Source organism: Marmota flaviventris, chromosome 6, assembly GCF_047511675.1.
Source record: "Marmota flaviventris isolate mMarFla1 chromosome 6, mMarFla1.hap1, whole genome shotgun sequence".
In the NCBI taxonomy this organism is placed as follows: Eukaryota; Metazoa; Chordata; class Mammalia; order Rodentia; family Sciuridae; genus Marmota; species Marmota flaviventris.
Window position 1 is genome coordinate 39,837,870 of NC_092503.1, and position 19,822 is coordinate 39,857,691.

Here is a 19,822-nt window from a genome sequence, read left to right on the forward strand (position 1 = left end):
CATACTTTTAAAACTCAATGTGACTTCTAGATCAAACTGTTGTAAGAATACCATTTAGCCTAAATAGTGGGTTTTCAGAGCATTGTGATTCTAAGACAACATATTCCTCGAAAAATAACACATATCAATGAAGAAACAAAGACACTGTAAAATTAATACATAGAGGAAAAGTCAGAAATTCTATATTTCTCTGTTTAACACCTGTATATTAAAATGTATGTGATAATCACGTTGTTACATTAATAGGAATGCAAAGCATAAAAGAACAAGAGCTGCATCTTGCTTTGCTTAAAGAAATTAAAGACAACAAGTTTAACCCGCACCTGCCAAACTGTCTTTGGAGGGACAGAAATAGGTGGGGGCGGAAAGGATCACCTCTCCGGTACCCCACAGTGCGTCTCCCTGAAATCATTTTAAATGTAGGCAATATATCTGTCACCTTCTCTCTTTAAATTTTTCTTCCACTCTAATCAATGGCAGACCCTTTACTGCACTCCCCTGCCCACTATCTCAAAGGCACATTACAGAATAAGAGGACCCAAGTGTCACTTACCAGTTGCATGCCACAGATAAAGATAAGCGTGCACCTGCCACTGCAATAACCCATGGTTTCCGAGACCCCTGCCACAGCCAGACTGTCCCACGTCGGCCACCGTCGAGCCCCCACTTTATCCAATCAGATCGCGGGGAAGGACAGGCAAACCTGCCGAGGGCTCGGGGGCTCCGGGCTGCCACTGCCAACGTCCTGGGAAGTGACAGGCATTAGGACCTGCTGGCGCGGCGGCGGCAGCAGCTCCAGCCGCGCCCGCCACACATACCTTCACTCGCTGGGTGCACACGCCGCGCCGCGGGCAGCACCGCCTGCGGAGACGCGCCCTGGGCCCGCAGGGGCAGCAGCGGCAGCCTGGCAGCGCCGCCGCGCCCTCGGGCATCTGGCCCCCGAAGTTTCGCCCCCGCCGCTCGCCGTGCCGGCTCGCCCCACGCCCCCAGCGCGGCCGCCGCCCGACGCGCGCTCGCCCCACACTCTGGGCGCGCCGGCTCCGGGGGCGGCTGAAGCGCGCGCGGGGCGCTGCCCGCCTCCCTGCGCCGCCCGCGGCTCCTCTGCGCCCGGCGTTGCGGGGCCCGGTGGGCGGGGGTGGGGCGCGGTCGGGGCGGGGGTGGCCGGGCTCCGCGGTCCCCGGCGGCAGCAACCGCGGCGTTGCAGAGCTCAGTGATGCCGGGTTCGCGCCGCGTCCCTGCCTGAGCTGCCCCTCCCCTCGCCCAGATGTATTAATCCTCTTCCTCCAACAAATCCTTAAACCTGCGCCCCGCCGCCCCCTCCCAAGGCGTTAACTTCTCCAAGGTCTGCTAAGGTTGCAGACCGGGCGGCTGCTGGCGTGGTGTCTAGGTGGGAAGGAGCAGCGGCTTCCGCGGTGGTAGCGGTGGGCACCACGGGGGCTCGGGACGAGGAGTCTGATGGCATGACCGTGTCTTGCTTGGCTGGTGTCGGTCTTGCTCCCACAGCCGAGCCAGCACTAGGCGCGAGAGAGCTGCGTGAGCATGTGTGTGCGCGCCTAGGGTAGAAGGGACCAAAAGAAGGGTTAGGGAAGGGGGATGGGATGATGGGGGCAACCGAGGCATCCTGACCCGCCAAAAAGCCCGAGTGGCACAGAGGCCGGAGGAAGCGAGACGGCTGCGGCCAACCCATTGGCAGGTGCCGGATACCCGGCTTTCCAAGATGTGAAGGGCTGGAGCGTGGAGTTAACCTAGCGGACGGTAGTTGGGAAAAGGGAGCGAGTTGCTGCTGGAGTTGAGAAATTTGGGGAATCCGAGAAAACAGAGGCGCAATAAGTTGCTGTGTCTCCTTTAAACTGTTTTCACTCAAAATGTAAAGGACCAGATACCATTTTATTAGCACCTATTACTGAAGCCTTAAAGATCGTCCCGGCCTGTTGTGCATCTGTTCGTGTTACACCAGCACCGCTGCAGAGCGCGGGCCCGAAGCTGTGTAGCTACTACCCCTACCTGCAGACGCGGTTAGGAGCCCGCTGCTGCCATCTGCCGGCGGAAACAGAAGAGCGAAATAGGCTGGCCCTGCTGACTGCCCCTGGGGCCTGGATGTTTAGCATACTAGTACCAAGTTTCTTTCATTGCTGCAGGCACCTACTAAAGGCATTCCTAATTTTGCTAGGAAGTGAAGACTTGGTGTCGTGATCCCCTAGGGAACTGAGTCGTTGGAATGAAGTGCAGCGAGTCAAGAGAACAGACCTTAATAGAAACCATCTTCCCAGTTCCCGTTTTAGGAGATTAAGACTGATGAAACTGCATCAAGCAAGGAGCTTTCCATAAATGTGATTGTCCCTACTGAAAGGAAAAAACCATGACATTTGTGTAGGATATATTTATGCTGGGAACCACAATAATAATCCGAAATGATTGTTTCCCTTGAATAAATATTATGGACATATCAGAATGACTAAATAGTAAGAGATTGAATAGGGCATAGAGACTGTATTTTCCAGAAATCTGAGTTGAATTTTCAGAAGTGATTTGTTGATCCTGGAAACCCAAAAAGCCATTTGTAAATGGGCTTTTATGAAACGTTCATTCACTATTTAATGAAATTCCAAGAACCCACTACATGCTGTTACCCACTGCCCTGTCTGTCAGGTAACTGATATTCCACAACCTTGGGTGAAACTGAAGCCAAAGGAATCTAGTAGCAAATGTTTCTTTTAGTTGTTATTATACTGTCTTTAGCTATTAGCTGCCCAAGGCCTGCTGAGTTGCAGGTATTTTGCATCACCAAATAAGAAAGCTGTAAGCAACTGCTGAATATTGAAGAAGTTGCTACCATATTGTCAAAAGAATTCTATTGTCTTTTTAATTTTATCACAGCAACAATGCATTTGTGTGGATCCATCCATAATCCTGCAATGATTTCCCTTCATCCAGCAATATCCAGAGTAATGTTTAAGGCTATACAGGTAAAAGGATATCATAATGTTAATTGTAGCTGACTGTCAGTTTACCACCTGTAGTCCCTGGACTATAATCTTTTGGTACATGCCATCCTTCTCTTTGTAAACAGGTCCTTTTTGTAAGCACAGGAAGTGCTTGTCTGGGAAGTGAACACCAACCTTCAAGCAGAATGGCTAAGAGTTGATGAATAAGGACCTCTGCTTTTTCAATCCATAGATGGGGAACCCCAAGACATAGTCTGGTCTATGACATTAACATCCCACTAAGATTGAGTCCTGCTTGTCTTGCACTCTGAATTGTCTTCCTTCCCTTCCTTACCTCATTTCCGTATTCCTCTACCAGTGCTCCCTGGGCACTGGATTCAAAATAATCCATTTGCACTCTTGAGAAATCCAACATAAGGCCATCTCCAAGGGCTTTTATTCCTAATCTGTCATTGTTACAGTATTCTTAGAAAAGTGAAACCACAAATATGATCAAAATGTTGAGCATTTACTGTGTACATTGATTATCACTGCTAAAACTCCATCATCTTTTCTTACATACAATGCCTATTTTAAAGACATAGACACTAAGAGAAAGCAAGTATCTTGATTAGAAGAACACATATTCTAAGTGGCAAAATTATCAAGTTTGAAGGCACATCTGTAGGATACCAAATTTCACTTTCCAAACCACTGGGTTATCCTCCTTTATAGATATTTTACTAACTTATTCATTATTCTTTTGAAATTCCATCAAGAGATACTAAGAATATTTAGAGGAATGATCACATATTATCTCTAAAGTAAATTTACATCACATCATTTACAGTATAGATAATGTCTGACTTAAGGAATGGTGCCCTAGTTAGGGATGCAGTTCCATTCCTTAAGGTGACTGTGCCCTTCTTGTTCCATTTCCTGTTGTCCCTGTAACTGAGTTCCTTAATGGAAGGAACATTAATCATGACTGAGAGAATCGCAATTGTTCCATTGAAGTGCATGAAGGGGAGAGATGTCTCAAACTGGAATGTGGATTGCCTTTTCATTTAGAAGGGCATGAACTATTTAGGTGCTAAAGGTTTTATTGACTAGTCTGGTGACATAACTATTGTTAATTACCTTATTTCTATAGGGAAAATGTGTTACATATCCCATATCTCCATCTGGCTCACCTTGGCTTTCAAGTACTTTTCAAGGTTGTTTCACACTTAGTATCTCACTTATCTTTCAGGACAACTCATAGACTGCAGTAGGTACACAGCAAGAGTGTTCAATACCCAGTTCGGCTGGAGCAAAACCTCAAGCCTTTCTCTGCAAAAACTCCACTCTTTTGAGTTTTACTAGTCTCCATCCATCATAGTTTAAAAACATAACTGCAACAATTATCCTAATAAGAAAAAAACAACAAATTTAATTTATTTGATATTTTATATAATCTTAGATGTTTTTCCTTGTTTGAATCATAATAGCTAATTGGAAAATAGAGTATTTTTTAAAAATACTGATAGCAAATAAGAAGAAAATAATCATTTAATCCTTCTGCCTCGTGGTATATCCCATCATTTTTATACAAATCTTTTTATAAAAATAGGATTATAATGTTCCTAATATATTTTATTCTTTTTTTTACAATAGATCAAGAACAGATGTAAAAATTATTAAGTATTAAGTTCATGGACTCTGCAGCTAGACAATTTGGTTTCATAATCCAAGCTTGGCCATTTGCCAACAGTTGCTTTCAATATTTCAATAGTGCAAATTTTATAATACATAAATCTGCAGTTATGTTTTTGCCTGTATTATGATAATTTCCTTATGATGAATTTAAAAGGGACTTTTAAGTCAAGGAAAAGAGCAAAATTATAAGGCTATTGATCAGTAGTACTCAATTCCTCAGAAAGGTTTCTATCAATTTGTACCTGCAGGGAATGTACTTTGCTCTTTTCCCTAAAACCTTACCAATAATAAATATTATCATTTCTTAATGATAATATTTTAAAATATTAAATATTTTCTATTTTGTCTTAATTTGCATTTCTTGTATACAATAACTATTTATTTTAAAACTTCATGAATGTGCTCAAGTAGACTGTGTCCACCAAACTTATCATATTGGCTCACCTTTCTCTGATGATTTCTCTTGGAAGTTCAATTCATTTCTGAATAAAATTGTGCAGTGACAGATTGTATAATATAGAACCATGGCAATAAAAATCCATTTGTCTATTTGACCAAATTATCAGCCTTCAGAGAAAACTCTGAAGAGATGTTAAGCCAAGATGACAGATTATGACATTAAAAGAACCAGTGTTGTAGTTATGATCAATGCCTGATCAGATTTTTTATTAAACATTTGGATTTTATCCTTCTAAATTAATGACTTTAACTTGTAATTTACATACATTTTACTTTTAATATCAAGTAGAGTGCATAAATGTACAGGTTGAGCATCTCTTCTGAAATCTGAAATGCTCCAAAATCCAAAAATTTTCTATTACTGGATAATGCCACAAATGGAAAATTCCACACCATGGAACTGTTTTATGCACAAACTTTTTAAAAATATGTTTACAAGATGCATATGAAACATAAATGAATTTATGTTTAGATTTCAGTCCAATTCCCAAGATATCTCATTATGTATATGCAAATATTCAAAAATCTGAGAAAAATCCAAAACACTTCTGAGTCCCAAGCATTTTGGATAAAGGATATTCAATCTGTACTTGGATCTTAGTCCCCATTTTCTGGCAATTGTTTTCATACATTAAGTTGAATATTTTCAAAATTTCAATCATATTTAATATGGGTTATTATAAGCATGCCAATATAATAATTTTATGAATATATAAACCTTAGTTAACTTTAGTAAATTATCTCAGAAAACCTACCATTTTACAAGTGAAAACATGTCAAAAGAAAACTATGTATTAGTTTTTTCCCTTTTCCTCTAATCTGTGCTGATTTTTTTTTTTTAAACATGAAGAATTGAGAAACAAGACTAATGGTAAGCTTACTGTTCCAGTTACTATTGCTGTATAACTGCCTTCTCCAAACAATGGTGTTAAATGATATTGTGCTCATGGATTCTGTGGTAAGAAATTCTGCTCTAAGATGCTTGAAGATTTACCTAGGAAGACTCCAAGCTTAGTAATTCCATGGGTAGAAGAGTGATCATCTGAAGTTTCATTCACTCACAAGTCTGGCACATGGGCAGGAGGACTTGAAGAGCAGGACTGCTGCCAAGCAGAGCACCGACAAGTGAACTGTGCTTGAAGGCTTCCTTCTAGCATGCTGAGTCCTCATGCATGTAGTCAGACTTCTTACATGACCCCAGAGAGCTTTAAGCATAGTATGAGGTGCAAGAAGATAAAGAACTGCAATGCTTTCCTTTTTTTAAGCATTATATTTATATGTAGTTTACATGGTGATTGGGTTCATTGTGACAAAAATCACACATGCATGCAATTTGATTTATTCCATTTCTGTTCCCCCCCTTTTCCCTTCCCTTCTCCCTCCTCCATTCTCCTTCCTCTACTGAACTTCCTTTTGCTGATTTGTTTATTTTTGACTGGTGCTTTCTACATATCCATAGGTGGAATTCCCTGTTGTATATTTATATATGCACATAGCATGATTTTGTTAAATTCATTCCACATTTCCCCCACTTTCCCACCACTCCTGCCGATTGCCTTCTACTCTGCCAATCTTCCCTATTTCTTTATATTTTATACCCCTCATTCTTAGCCTTACTTTGCTCTAGCTTCTACATAGGAGAGAAAACATTTGATGTTTAATTTTCTGAGTCTAGATTATTTTATTTAGCAGGATATTCTCTAGTTCCATCCATTTTGCAACAAATGCCATAATTTCACCTTTATGGCTGAGCAAAACTCTATTGTGTATGAATACCACATTTTCTTAATCCATGAATCTACCTACAGGCATCTGTGCTCATTCCATAATTTGGCTATTGTGAATTGTGCCGCTATAAATATTGTTGTGGCTGGATCATTATAGTGAGTTGATTTTAGTTCTTTTGCATAAATATCAAGGAGTGTGATAGCTGGGTCATATTGGTGGGTCCATTCCTAATTTTTTGAGGAAACTCCATACTTCTTTCCAAACTGATTGTACTAATTTGCAATCCCCCCAACAATGTATCAGTGTGTACCTTTTCCCCATATCCTTGCCAGCATTTATTATTATTTGAATTATTGGTAATTGCCATACTGACAAGAGTGAAATGAACTTTTGTGTAGTTTTGATTTTAATTTCCCTGATTGCTAGAGATGTTGAATGTTTTTTCATATATTTGTTGGCCATTTGTGTTTCTTCTTTTGAGAAATGTCTGTTTAGTTATTTTCCCATTTACATTTGATACTTAGCAAAGGTGATATATATATATATATATATATATATATATATATATATATATATATACATATATATATATACATATATATATATATGTATATATATATGTGTGTATATATATATATATATATATATATATATATATATATATATCATATAGAGTAGCATGAAACTAGATTCCTGTCTGTCACCCTGCAAAAAGTCCAATCAAAGTAAATCAGAGACTTCAGAGTTAGACCAGAAACTTTGCAACTGCTAGAAGAAAATGTAGCGTAAACATTCTATGGTATTCATGCTGTCGCCAACAGTCTTAACAAGATCCCTAAAATTCATGAAATAAAACCAAGAATCAATAAGTGGAATGCCATCAAATTAAAAAAACAAAACAAAAAAAAAAAAAACTTCTGAACAGCAAAGCAAATTATTAAAATGAAGAGAGAGCCTACAGAATGAGAAAAAAATCCCTGCCAACACCACTGACCAGTGATTAATATCCAGAATATATAAAGAACTCAAAATCTTAATACCAGAAAAACAACCCAATAATAAATATGCAATGTTCTTTATCACCTAGCCTCAAAGTCACACAGGTCTACCTACAACATGTTCTTTACCTGTTAAACAAAGACATGATAAGCCCACTTGTTTGAAAGGAGAAGACCTGGAGCTCTGGAAGACATTAATAGGAAGAATGTCAAAGAGCTTTAAGGCCAAGTTGTAAAACCTCCACATCATTGAAATATGATTAAAAGAAGTTTACTGTCTTAAAATAAGTAAAAAATAAAATTTAGGCTTTAATGCTGTATGTTGAAATTAGAAAGCTATCTTTATACTAATATTTCAGGGAAGCCAGTTAATTGAATATAAAAGAAATAGTTGTCCTCAGTTATAATCAGAATAAAAATTAATAACAAATTAATAATTTGAGTTTTATATGCTGTGGACAAGGGAAGTAAAGAAAACATATGTTCTCTATTAAATGATTTTGCATACTTAAGAGAGAGTTAAAAATTGGGATTCATTTCCTACAATTATGAGATGAGGAATGGAGTATTTAAACCATTCAATAGAATGAGACTAAACAAATGATTAGTTTTTAGTGAGGCAGTAGGAATATGTAATCTACATTTTTTTCTGTGTAATTAAGATTTATTACACAGCTTGAAAGTATCTTTCCAGATAATGTAGTTACTGTAAAATTTCTTTATTTGCTGTGCTTTGCACAGTTTATCCTTCTGCAACCCTAATAAACACCAATTTAATAGAATATTAGAAAGTGACAATGAGAAATGTTAGGAAGGTAGATGTAGTATACTTACTTATAATAGGATTAATTCAAATTCCTCACACAGTCATATGTTTCGATCTTCTGAAGGGAAGAAAAATAAATTGCGAACACATTATGCCTTCTTTATAATAAAGATGTTCAGTAACATAGATATAACATTCTAATCAAATTTTCATTTCCCTTGTTGAGGGAAAAGAGTACATTCTTTAGTGTGATACTGAATTTTAATTGTCCCTTTAAAATCTGGAGGTAGATGAGTTAGGTAGGCCTTTTGCATTGCTGAGAGCTGGGTAGTTTTCTTTTTTGGATCTGTTCAGGCTACATTGCTCATCCTGGGACTGACCAGGAAAAATATAGTGATTCTTAGATATTTCTAGGAGCTTTTCCCAGGCATGTTGTGGTAAATATGGGTGCTTCTTTGATTCCTCCTTATAGTGGGTTTGGGGCAGGACATGGTCAGTGATATCACCTTCCTAAAGTACCTTTGCCTTCACATGTGCCTTTTTGCCAACTCCACATAAGCATTAGCTTTAAGTCACAAAAACTCTCACTAGTTATAATAGCATTCAGTCTAATAGCCACACCTATGGGCATTCCAACATTACCATTGTGAGTGTTATGCTTTGTATATGAGCCAATGGATGCAGCAGACCATGGATTTAATGAAACTTCTGAAACCTAAAACCAAAGTAAATGTTTTCTCCTCTAAGTTGATTTTATCAGGTATTTTTCACAATGATCAAAAGCTGACCAACACAGTAGGTCTCCAGCCAGTATTATGGGCTTGAACAAAGGTTCCTCCATGGAGACAGGAACTTCTAGGATACTGTCCACCTGTGACTCAGGAGTCCAGACAACACTGGAGCATTCCCCCCGGCCTTCACTGTGTCTAGCACATGTCACCTTGCCAATTTTACTCTGATGTCCCTGTTCCTTGTTAGGACTGTAAGGATGAGAAATGAGGCAAAAACCATTTTCCTTTAGATTTTGTCAAACCCACCATGCAAAGATTCCATCTTCAACCAGACCTGGGAGGAAGAGACCATGGGTCGCCTTCTCACTTGTCTGCCTCTCCTACGTCTGCCACATGAATACTTTCCACCATCCATGTATGGCTAAAAGAAGAGAGGTTCCCTCTCTTCTCCTTGCCTTGTCAGGAAATTTTTTGAACAATATCCTCATTCTTTTTTTCATTGGTTCATTTTAGTTATATCTGACAGCAGAATCCATTTTGATACAATTACACCAGCATGGAATATATCTTATTCTAATTAGAGGCCCATTCTTATGGATATACACAGTGGTGGGATTCACTGTGTTGTCCTCCTATACATACATGGGAAATGATGTCAGATTCATTCTACTGTCTTTCCTTTGCTTATCCCCCATCCCTTTCTTCCTCTTCCCATTATTTAATCTACTGAGCTTCTATTCTTACCCTCACCTGCCCCCCTTATTGTGGATTAGCGTCCACCTGTCAGAGAAAACATTCGACCTTTGGTTTTGGGGAACTGGCTTACTTCACTTACAGTATGAGTCTCCAGCTCCATGCATTTGCTGGCAAATATCATAAAGTCATTCTTCTTTATGGTTGAGTAATATTCCATTGTGTATATATACTACATTTTCCTTACCCATTTATCTATTGAAGGATATCTAGGTTGGTTTCATAGCTTAGCTATTGTGAATTGAGCTGATGTGGCTGCATCACTGTACTATGCTATTTTTAACTCTTTTGGATGTATACCAAGGAGTGGGATAATTGGGTCAAGTGGTGATTCCATTTCATGTTTTTTGAGGAATCTCCATACCACTTTCCAGAGTGGTTACATTAGAGCAATGCAGATTAAAACTACCCTAAGATTCCATCTCACTCCTGTCAGAATGGCAATTCTGAAAAATATAAGTAACAGTAAATGTTGGTGAGGATGTAGGGGAAAAGACATGCTTACACTTTGCTGGTAGGACTCCAAATTAGTGCAAGCACTCTGGAAAACAGTATGGAGTTTCCTCAAATATCCTTATTCTTTGATAGAGTGTGGAGTGCAAGGAGAAAGCAGCAAACAGAAAAGATAGAAAAACATTGTTTCTCTAAATAGCTATAAGTTGAGTGAAACACATATACCAGCTTACAACATTCAATGGCTAAACATTCAAAAGGTGGGAAGAGATTTTAAAAATCCCATAACAAAAGAAAAAAATCTTTTTCTTTTTTTTTTTTGGGTGGGGGGAGGGGAAGGGATTGAACCCAGGGATGCTTACCCACTGAGTCACATCCCCAGTCCTTTTTATTTGTTTATTTTTTATTTTGGGTCATACTAAGTTGCTTAGGGCCTCACAAAGTTGCTGAGGCTGGATTGAACTTGTGATCCTCCTGCCTCAGCCTCTGGAGCCACTGAGATTACAGGCATGCACCACCACATTCGGTTGTAGGGAGTAGTTATAAGAGCCATAATGATTAGAGGTGAGGGCAAATCTGAGGAGGCAACATTATTGTTACATGATGAATCAGGACAGAGTATTTAAACTGGTTCATGTGTGGAAGCTGGGAAATATCACTGGTCTGGACTCAGTATGAAAATCAGTTTAGATGCAAGACAAGAGTCTGGAGAAGAACAGCGGGCAATGCTAGGAAATGGCAGGTCGGAATGTCGATCTGAAGCATTTGGACTCTTTGCACAGACAGTAAGGAGCCCCTTATAATTCTTGAGCAGAGTAGTGACAACAGCTACATGCCAGAACAATTCACCTACCAGCTATACATAAAATGTATTGGAAAAAAGGAATTGGAAGTATGGGGAGCCATCATGAACTAGAGCCAGAATATTAACCCATGTTTTTGTTCTAAAGCTAAGAAATCCAGAAGAATATTTTTAATCTAACATATCAGATCCATTTTTCCTGATCCTTTGCAAATCCAAATGTATACAATTAATTTGATGTTCTAATGATCTTTTGGTGAGTATTTAAATACTTGAATTCTAAGAATAAAAGATACACTGTTTTTTATCTATTGTTATAGTGACATGTATGTCACCATATTCAGATCCACTTATATCCTGAGCTTCATTTTTAAATACACATGCTATACACTTTTTGTTTCTTGATAATTTTATTATGCCTTTGTTTAAATGAATTAAGATATGTAAATATACTGGTGACTTACTTGAGTATTAGTATATTACCAAATTATTTAAATGAAAATGGATTAAATGTATTTATTCAAATGTCACTGGGCTGGGGATATAGCTCAGTTGGTAGAGTGCTTGCCTTGCATGCACAAGACCCTGTTTGATCCCCATTACAAAAATAATCCTATAAATGGCACTAAGTAATTAGAGAATGCCATTTTTAAATGATGCACTAGAGAATGTATTTATAAGGTAGGATTAAAGAGCAAAACCACAGAAGTATTTGTATAATTAATTCAAAACATCAAAAACATTATTTAAAATATATAGTTTCAATAGTAACTTTATACTCTATACTCTAAATAACTAAATGCTCTAAGGAATTAGAGTTGCTTGTAGTCATTCTAGCAAGGCTATACTAATGCCAAATTGTTAAGACATTTTATACTTCCTATGAAGATGGAATGTGAAGTGCTTTTTTTTCCTTTTCTCCTACAGGATTTCACGATCTGATTGCCTAAGTGACATTTATATTGTCACATACTTTCGTAGAATGCCTTCTGTTAATTACAGCTTTCACATTTTGCATGGTGACAAAATTGTCATATGCTTGAAATCGTAACTGAAGAGTGATTTCTGTAAAGAGATCTTACAAGTGGCTATCTCTGCTGTAACACTTTATTTTAACTAACTAAAAATGTTTTTTTTAAAAAAAAGTTTAATTTTTTCTTTGCTAAAGAAGGAAGTAGCATAAGCTATAAAATGCCTTAAGCATTCAAGTGCAAGTGGAAAAATACTGTGTTATAGATAAAAGCTTAATGAAGTAGAATGGTGGTCTTGGTAAAATTGTGTAACAGTAGTAATTAACTAATATAGGGTCATTAAAATGTTACAAAGTGTTTTCCAGGCCATCTCTATAAAAATATTCACTTTCAAATGTTTCAAATTTAGTTTAAATGAAAAATTCAGATACTAAAAACAAATATTTTGACGTAAATATTTTTGAGTAAAAGACATTTCTTAATTATGAGCATCTAAGTCTTATTATTTCTGCACATGTAAAAAGCAGAGCACAGCCTTGTGATCATGCTATCTTTTACTGCTCAGTGTCTTATTACTTAGAGTCAAAGGCCAAGTAACACCAAATGTAATAAAAAAAATAAAAATAAAAAAAACAAACTGAAGGACCAGAATCAGAGACTAGTATCTTCTAATTTGCTGTATGATCTGATATCAAATAATAAAATTTCATATTAAGTAAAATATAATATTGAAAATAATTATAGCATTATGAAAAAAAGAGTCATGGAAATACAGATTTTTCAGACAAAATTTGTTAGTAATACTGCCTTTAGGAAAATATTGCCAAGGAGTTTCCTATAAATGAGCTGCTTGTATTCCAGTGTCAATCTTGCATTTCTCTTTCTCTTTCTTCCATTCACTATTTATTGAGTACTTAGCATGTTCCAAGCCCTGTACTGATCACTTTATTCATATTCTCACACATTTCTCACAATGACATCTGAAATAGATACTATATTCCCATTCTACAGGTAAGGAAACTGCAGCTTAGATTAAGCAATTTTTGGAAAATCAAGAAGTTAGGAGAATCACAGCAAGGTCCAAAGCCCATTTCTGTGATTCCTTCACAGCCCTAGTAGAAAACAAAGCAAATGCTAAGCCAAGGTAGTACAGAAAATGAGCTTCGGAGCTGGCCAGGCAGCATTCAAAATCCTCTTTTGTTATTTACAATTCATACAATTTTAGACACCTCACTTAATTTTTTCATTCCTGTGTGACATCATTTACAAAATGGAACAATAGCACAGTATATATAACATGATTGCTGGCAAAATCAAATGATATAGTATAAAAAGTTATAAGACATTTACATTGTATCACTTAGTACTCTAAGATTAATTATAGAATAATTATAAGTATAAAATAATTACTTGAATTTCCCTTTGAAATTTGGGAACTACTTTCTCATTCTCTTATTCCTTGCATTGCAATCCCAAGCCTATAACTAACTGTTGCCAGTAGTTGGTAATGGGTTCAGTTCACCTGAACTCATATGAAAGTTCCTGAGATGTCAAAAACCAAAGGACCATGTATTATTATTATTATTATTATTATTATTATTATTATTTTATTATTATTTATACCTTCTCAAGCTTAAGCTCGTAATGAACACAGTGCCTTGGAGCACATCAACTGACATTTACCCCTTACTGCTAAGCATGATAACCATACCATATCACACCACAATATTTGTCATGGGCTAATAAACATAGTCACATAGCCTGCAAATTTGTTCCAATGTCACTTGCAATCCATGGAGGAGATTAGATTCCATTCAGCCCCCATTACAGACTAGGAACTGACTAAACACACACTTGTGATAATTTTCTGAACCCCCATGAGCACCGAGGATTTTTTGTGGTGGACTTTGTACTGACAAAATGTGCTCATTTTATATCCATGGTTCTTAGTCTCCCTCGAAGTCACTGCACCACTTATACTTCTGCTAATTTGATGCTCAAATCCAGATCCAGAAAAATGGAAAAAGTTTGTATTAAAGGATACCACAAATCACTTAGTATTTTTACTCCACAACTCCTTGAATTTATTTTCCTTAGAGAGTTGATAAGAGACACTTATGTTAATTAAATGATCACATTAATCCACTTGACTTTAAACAATGTGTTCATTCCTAGAGCTGAGCACACCAAGAGGATTCACTCTGCTCTTAAACAAGTCATTCTTTCTAGAATTACTTTCATGAGCTGGTGACAATCTTCTAATTTATCAGACTGGCCAGTGCCTCAATGGAATTCAGCAAAATTTCCAGTGTGTTCAATCTAGTATTTAATTGGTCATGCATGATGGACGGACCTGTTGTTTCACACTAACTTCTCATTAGATACCAGATCAGGATAAGCAGGAGTACCATGCATACCCACAGTAAGATAATGCACCATCCGGTAATAGCACAGCAGGGCAGGTAAGCTCAAAGGGGATTATTTGAAATCTGCTTGCTCCTGATGAACCCAGTGGAGATTACAGAAGTCATTGGTGAGACCCATACTTGGTCTTGAACACAGGGCTAGAAAGAGAAAGAAGTGTGGTACCATGGTAATGTTTATTTACTGCAAACCACCTGACAAAGAAATATAGTCAAAGAGGAAATGATGCACTATAGAACACAGAAAGTGGTTAGAAAGAGTAGGGCCAATTTGAGGTTACCAGTCTTTTCTAGAGATGAACTGAGGAAGTGTGCCATGGCCACTTCCTAGCAGTGTCTTGCCTGTTTGTTGGAACTTACACTGTCCTGATTTCTTAGCTAGTCATCAATTATGGTGTTTTAAATAAGTGATCGTCTCAATAATAGATGCTAAAATTTTTTGAAAATTAAAGAACTGAAATTCTGAAAAAAATATTATAGAACCACTTTGTTTTCAACTTGAAAAACTAGTATTATTAATATAAATCACACTAAGCTCAAACACTTCCACATGTTCACTACAATCTATTAAGAAGAGATAAAATTGAAGCTAAGACCTTCTTTTGTAATGAACATTTTAATGTATGTTTATCACACTAAGTAAATAATGCAGAACTCCCAAATTTAGTCATTATAAGCAATCATTTTTCAATGAAAGTGGGTAATTTCTTCATTTCAGCTTCCATTTAGTGTCTACTGAATTAAAATGTTGAGTTAAAATACATTTCAAATGTTAGCCTTATTGTGATAATGGCCAATGATCATATCGTAGAAAGCTACTTTTAAAGATCACTCAATTTCTTAAAGTTATGGCCATTTCATCTTGGTATGGAATGTTAAACACAAGGAAATATCTGCTTTCAAGATTAAGGAATAAATTTAAGTTCAAAATGAGAAAAGGTCTCATATGAGCATTAATCTAAGAAAAATAAGTAAATTATGAAAAAAATGCATTTGTAGGCTAGGAGATATTCTCTTACTATTTCTGATACTTTTGTTCAATGTATTCATGTATATCATTGTTGCTTTGCTCTCTCACTCATGTCTCTGCAGGGGGGAAGCAGAGGCTTAATCTGAGTGGTACATGCTAAAGGAAACCCTGAACAACCTGTTGGAGCCATGGGTGCTCTCCTAGGTCAAGCTGAGTTTTTATGTCTGCAGTCCCCTGTTCCAGGGTAGTGGATTCTTTGCGGGATTCCAGGGATGGGGAAAAGCAGTGGTTTCTGACTCCTGGTAGGAGATACTACAGAGAATAGTATAGCAATTCCTAAAAAATAAATAGATAGATAAATAAATAAGTAAATGTACTATATGATTCCACAGTCCCATTTCTGAGTATATATCCAAAAGAAGTTGACATAAGCCTTTCAAAGACACAACTACATAGCAATGTTTGTTGCTACACCATTCACAAATAGGTAAAATATGGAATCAACCTGGATGCTGATCGGTGGACAAATGGAAAAAGAACATGTGGTGCATATACACAATTTAGTATTTTTCAGCCATAAAAAGAATGATATCCTAGCATTTCAGGAAAATTGACATCATTGGAGGACATATGTAAGACTATGGTTATTACCCATGCCTGAGGCTTGCTCATTGTCTGTCTAATTCAGTATTAGGAATCTCATTTTTCTGGAGATATGCTCTCCAATATCAACCTTATCCATAAAAAATGTTATTATATTGGTTTTGTTTCTTTACTTATTGTATTATTTCTCATTTGTATTTTTCATTCAGCTTGCATCAACACCAAGCAATGTTAATTCATTTGCTTATTCCTTCAGTAGAATATTTTAGTCCATAAAATTGAAGGAGGAGTCTTGTGTTTTACTCTCCATATTGTTATGTGGGCTTGGTAAATGCATGTATATGAAGATAATCAGGAAAGCTTCAGACACAGAATTGACATTAAAATTTCATGTACTCAAGAACTGTATTTTGAGCTTTTACTACATGCCAAGAATATTCTGGATGCTGAGAATATATAACTGGAAAAGACAAAGTCCCTGCCTTTATGGAACCTATTTTCTACTGTGGAAAAACAAACACTAAACCAAGCATACAAATACATGCAACATGCACATTCAGGTTAGTAGCTAGTAATCAGAAAGAAAATACATAATAAAAATGTTTTATAAAGGATGGGGTAATCCTTCATTATGTAGTATGGTTTAGGAATCAGGGTGATTTTGGCCTCGTAGAATGAATTTGGAAGTTCTCCCTCTTTTTCTGTTTCCTGAAATAGCTTGAAAAGTATTGGTATTATTTCCTCTTTAAAGGTTTTGTAAAACTCTGCTGTATACCCATCCGGTCCTGGGCTTTCTTAGTTGGTAGTCTTTTGATGGTTTCTTCTATTTCCTCGATTGATATTGGTCTGTTTAGGTTGTCTATATCCTCCTGACTCAATCTGGGCAGATCATATGACTTAAGAAATTTATCTATGCCTTCACTATCTTCTAATTTATTGGAGTATAAGGATTCAAAATAATTTTTGATTATCTTCTGTAAAATTACTTCTGTCGATTTTGTTAGGGAATGCCCCTAAAAAAAGAAGAAAGAAAGTTAACCTGAGACAAAAATATGAAGACAGTTTTCTTGAGAGTATTTAAAAAGGAAACAATTCAGACCTAAGAGATCGAAAATTAAAAGGTCCTGAGAAGAAACATGCTTATCAAACCCAAAGTGCAGAAATATTGTCCAGAAAGTAATAGGAACTTCAAAGCCCCAGAGAGGTAGGCAGGATCTATACCAGGTAAGGGAACCTTGTAGGTCATGATTTATTTTAAAAATATATTGAAGATGAAGTAAAAATGGATAAATGCATTAGAGTGTTTAAAGTTGGTCATGAGTAATCTGAATTGAGTTTTTAAAATTTCATGTTTGCTGTTCTGATTGTAAAGATTGCAGAGAGCAGATAAGACTCAATTGCAGTAGTTCTGGCATTAAACTGTTTAGAGTGGTTCTTACAGTACAGTAGGAGTGGTCCTTACAGTAAAGTAGGAGTGGTCAGTTAGAGAAATCCAGGGAGCTAAAGTCAGTAGTTACTCATTTACAAGTGGCATAGGGGATAGATTGGGGCGGCAACCTTACAGGTTAAGAATAACCCCTGTTTTCTTTTTATCCTCAGCACCTGGGTAAACAGAGGTACAATTTCTAGAAATGGAAAGGACTTTCAGAGGCTCACCTTGTGCTTTATCTTGCACAAATAATTCTGTTTGTTTCTATAAGTTTGTAGCATCTGTTAGACAACTAAATTCAGATAAATTTAGATATGAAAATGTATATCTATATCTATATCTATATATATATATATATATATATATACCTTTTTATCTAATATAGTAATATTAAATATCCATATATATATGGATCTCAAGGGAAAAGTCAGAGCTAGAAACATTTTATTTTATCTTTGTTCTCATGAGGTAGGAAAAGGCTGAAAACTAATGAGACTAGTGATAAAGAACACTGACTGCACACGGTCATATATTATTTGAACAACATTATGCTAAGTATTATACATCTCTCATCTATTTAATTCTCACAACAGCACCATGTTATACCTGGAGAAACTAATGTTTGAAGACAGCAATAATACGCCCAAAGGCACACAGATACTAAGAGGTAGACTAGACCCACAATTCATGCTTGTCTGACTTCAAGTCTCATGCTCACTGGGCTAACCTCAACCTCAGGAGACATGCTGAATATCCAGTCTCTTAGGGCAAGAGCCTGAACTTCATTTGTTACCTTAATTAGCTGTGTGACTTGCCCTAAAGTATCAACAGGAAAAAACCCTGGAATTCAAGGTACCTGAATGCCTGACTTGAAAGTCATAATGATGTAGGACAGAAAAACATGGATATCCAAGGGTTTTTAGGAAGAAGGTTTATTGAATTCCAGGGTTCAGAGGGGCTATTGCCCAAATCATTTTCCGGACCAAGAGTCTAAACATTCTTTGAACTTTGTATCTGGGGGTGGAGGTGCTTGGAGGTTTACATTTTTGCAGGAGTCTAAATAAAAGTAATGTTTTTCTTTGAGTTCTCAGAAAGTGCTTTTTGTTTCATTTTTAAAGAATAATCAGAGATTTTAAACGTTTTACCACAAAAGCAGGAGTAACATCAGCAAGTCGCCGTTAAACTTAGATTTTGCAAGACAGGGCAAGAGAAAATAGGAAGTTCTAACCACACTGAGCTCTTTCGCAGAAATCTTTGCTGATGTTTCTGTTAACAAGAACAATTATGGTGAGTTTCTTCTTGGTTGGGGGTACTTCAATAAGAAATAGTAATTTGTAATTTAAAAGTCCAGTTTGGAGAAAGAAAGGCTGTTCAAATAATTAGGATGGGTGTGGACAAAGAACTTCTAACTTCATGTCCAGAGTTTTTATCATATTACCTCAGAAGGTTGGTCATAAATTGAAGTGTGTTCAAAGCAAACCTAATTTATGCCTGCTTCCCCATGATAATTACTAATAATGCTCTCCTTTAATTCTCAAAAGTATCCCAGTTTTGATAAAATATATGGTCACTCAAATGTAGTACAATTTTGCCCACAAATTCCACACTCTTCCTCTTTTACAGAGGAGAGACCAAGGTCACTGAGGTGGCAGATTACCTCCTCCCCAGGGCCTCTGATACTCATTCTCCATTTCCACCTGTTAAGGTCTAACCCATGATCCAGGGTTCAGTTTTGAGTTCTATCATGCATTTATTCATTGTTTTCCCATATTCATATATTCATGCCATACATTTTTTTCTGTTCAAGTGTAAAATAATTTTTCTTGCATATTTAAATGTAAGCCTTATTTATCTTGGAATTTCTTGGTATTATCATCTTAGATGCCCAGTAAATATATGTTGAATCAATGTTGACAAAATTTAAATATAAGGTAGGGGTAATGGGAGACATATTTGGTAGTTATTGTCTTTTAAAGAACTTAGGTTGGGTTGTAATTAAGATCTCCTACTTGTTTATGTCTTCCATAGCACAATGAGCACATCTATGCATATGAAAAAAAGATAAATTTTTATAATAATCTCATGGTGCACACAACTGGCATCATGTTAAATTG